Source organism: Tupaia chinensis, unplaced genomic scaffold (genome assembly GCF_000334495.1).
Source record: "Tupaia chinensis unplaced genomic scaffold, TupChi_1.0 Scaffold145202_1, whole genome shotgun sequence".
NCBI classification, from domain to species: Eukaryota; Metazoa; Chordata; class Mammalia; order Scandentia; family Tupaiidae; genus Tupaia; species Tupaia belangeri.
This window is the reverse complement of record NW_006205062.1, coordinates 186,865-190,318: the sequence shown is the minus strand read 5'-3', so window position 1 is coordinate 190,318 and position 3,454 is coordinate 186,865. Positions and strand designations below refer to the sequence as shown.

Below are 3,454 nucleotides of genomic sequence, written 5' to 3'. Positions count from 1 at the left end.
TCTGAAATGCCTTTCCCCTCCATCCATGCAGATCCTGAACTGCATTTTGAAGGGGCATGGGTGGGTAGAAAGACCCATGGATACCCTTTTTAAGCCTGCATGGAGATTTTACCTCATTAAAAAAAAATTATTGTATTGAACTTTAATTATTTTAATTTGACCAGAGAGAGAGACAGAGAGAAAGAGAAGTCAAGCCTCCAGGTCCGCAACTCAAACCATGGTCAGCCATGTGGGAATCCAATGCCCTTAACCACCATGCCACTTGCCAGCCCCAATTTTCCCTCATTTTTAAAAGGTGAGCTTTTGCACACACAAATTACTGGACACCTTTATTTATTTAAATCCAAATAATTTTATTGGAAGCAATGGTAAAACTGAGAGGAAAAATCCCAACTGAATGTTTTGCAGCATGCATGCTTGAGCTGGTGACCTGAGAAGCTATGCAGAAGCTGGGGAATAGTCTTAGCTTAGTTCTTGTTCCTGGTGCCCAAGGTGAGCTTGTCAAAGAGATACTCCACCATGACAGCATCTGAGGCCTCTGTCTTGTGCAGGTCGGTCACATGGCCACTCAGCTCCTTTATGGCTTTGACCTGGTGGTGCAGATAGTGTTCTAGGAACAGAGATATGTGTCACTCTTGTCAGAGGCCAACCAGAACAGCTTCTGGAGGTTCTGGTTGATTGCTCTCTAGGTGCAAGGTGAATTCCACATCTTGGAGCCCATCCTCCCAGTCATTGAGATCTGGCTTCATGATGTCAGGCAGGTGGAATTGGCTGCCATGCTGGATCCTGCAGTTCATCAGCTTCTGGACCTGCTCTGTCTCCTTGTACGACAGGTGCAGGAAGTACTGGGCGAAGTGCTTCAGGGCCACGTCATCGCGCTCAAAGTAGAAGACCATGGACAGGTACACGTAGGAGGCATAGAGCTCCAGGTTGATGTGGTTATTGGTAGTTCTGACATGCCTGCAAGGACTGGTTGGAGGTTGTCATGTAGAGCAGCAGAAAGGAGGTGAATCCGATCTTGCAGGTGGAGTCCATGCTTGTGGAGTGCAGCAGGCAATGGCCAGGTCAGTGACAGGGACACTGGGGAGCCTCGGGGCACACCCAGGGTGGGTGAGGAGTGTCCCAACCCGTGGGACAGTCGAACAGGTTCCCTGGGGGAGGGAGTGAGAGATGGGACAAACACACGCACCCAACATACGAGGTGGTGATCAAGTCGTCTTCTTACGTCATATTCAGGAAAAATGGCGAGTTATATACAGCTAGTGGGCACCAATTGGCTGCCTGAAATGCAAATGAGATAGAACAGCATGAACCAATCATTGATGTGGGTGGATCTCTCCTGTTGCCTAGAAACCTAACCACTTCTGGGGAGAACAGTTGGTCACATGATTTCTGAGAGATGGTTTGCTCAGTGAGGAAGTGAAGCCTAATGGTTTCCAAGATGGTGGATAGCTCAAGATGGCAGATAGCTCAAGATGGCTTTCGTATGCAGTGCTCGCCACAGAGGAGAGAGCCAGCTAAAGGTAGGCTTTGAGCCAGGCAACTGCCAGAAGATGGCAAGTGTCCTGTCACAGACCTGAAGTAAGTAATGTTATCCTTATAGGAAGATCAGTCAGGAAGTCAGTAAGTCAGCAGGTCAAGTGGAAGTCTTGGGAGACTGGGACATGAACACTTAGTTCCATCCAATCTTGGTGCTATCTGGCCTGTATTGAGATTTAGTTTTTAATAACATTTCTAATGTTGGGACCAGCAGTTAGCGTAATGGCTATGTCGCTGGACTCCCATGTAGTCGACCACGGTTTGAGTCCTGGACCCGGTGGCTTAAAACTCACACCGGGCGTGTGTGCGTGCGTGCCCAAGATCCCAAGTGGAGAATGGAGGAGAAGGGATTGTGATGTGGCCATCCCCCCTGGGGGGTGATTTCTCACTTTCTGTCTCTCTGTGTTTCTCTGTCTGCCTGGCGAGCACATGCGCCCTATGACAAAAACTTCTCAAAAAAATAATAATAATTAAAAAAAATAACATTTCTAGTGTCGAAGGACTTTCACTTGCACTGTCAGGGAAGACAGCAGAGGGGTGAGTGAGTGTTTAGTTCTATCAGTTGTTGTGGAGACTTTGTGCTGTCTGGCCTCTAATGAACCATTTTTGACGTTTATTATCATGTTTTAATTATTCTTGACTAATTTTTTTTTCAATACTTAAGATCTTGAAAATGTGTGAGAGGGTCAGGGGTCAGTGGGGTGCTGGTGGGGCTTGAGCACTGTGTTCCATCATACACCTCAGTGACTCTGCACCTATGGTCTACATTGAGGTTTTAATTTTGCAATAACATTTCTTGTGTCCAAGGACTTTCTATTGTCCTGTAATTGTTCCCTTCTGTAACAGCCTGTTCTCGTTTTATAAATCTATTGTCTTCCTTAAGATTTCGACAATAGGCATTTTTTTTAGTAATGTTCTCTTCTGTTTTCTGTTTTATTATATCTGTTTTTTCCCCCTCCAGTATTAGTTCTATTTGTTAAATGTTATCTTCTATATCATTTCTTTCAAATATCAGGCAAACTTTTGTCCATTCATAATTGGGAAAAAAGGACTAGTTTGACTGGCTTAGGTAATTAGCATAGTTGTGATCTGCAGTTGTCATGTCATTTTCACTAATAGGCTTCTACTGCAAATGGGAGGGCAGAATGCAGCAATTAAGGAATTGTCTCCTTTGGAGATTCAAGGTATGCAGCTTACAGGGAGGTTAGGAACTACCTGAAAGCCAAGAGCATAGTATTTCTCCAGCACTGAAAGACTTTAGTAGCTTTCTCTTCTATGTAGACGTTTCTTTCTATTTTGTTTCTCTTCCATTGTGAAGTTCTGCAGTTCTCTCAAATCCTGCTCTGATTTTGGACCCCTTTGTGATAAATGATGCACTGTCTTTGGAGTGTAGTATTAGGGGAAGAGGATGTCAAATGCTTCTAGAGGAGGGTTTTCTGGGGGGAAGGCAGACAGATCTGCTATTCAAGGAGTAACTCTAATTTTAAAATTGACTGAGGTCCTTCTTTTTATGGGGGAAAGATTTTTGCTACAAAGCCCTTGTGCTCACTGGAGAGACAGAGAGAGATGGAGAGAGGGAAAGTGAGAAATTATCCCCCCAGGGGGACAGCCACACCACAATCCCTTCTCCGCTATTCTCTCATCTTGAGATTTTGAGCATGCACACACATAGACCTAGCATGAGTTTCAAGTCCAGGACTCAAACCATGATTGGCCATGTGGGAGTGCAGCAACTTAACCACTACACTACTTGCTGGCCTCAAGTAGAGGTCCTTCTTTAGTGCTTCAATTTCATTGACCCCATTCTTGAACTTTATTTGAGTGTGCCTGGGTTTCTATGGAAGCTGTTTTGTTTTTGTTTTGTTTTGTTTTGTTTTTTGCTATAGGATGCGTGTGCTCACCAGGGAGCCAGAAA

At 44.8% G+C, this 3,454-nt stretch overlaps 1 pseudogene; it reads right to left on the bottom strand.

Annotated features, from left to right (window-relative positions):
* Positions 1 to 467: 467 nt before the first annotated feature.
* The window catches only part of LOC102498914 (ferritin heavy chain pseudogene), a 44,298-nt pseudogene continuing 41,311 nt past the window's right edge, over positions 468 to 3,454 (bottom strand).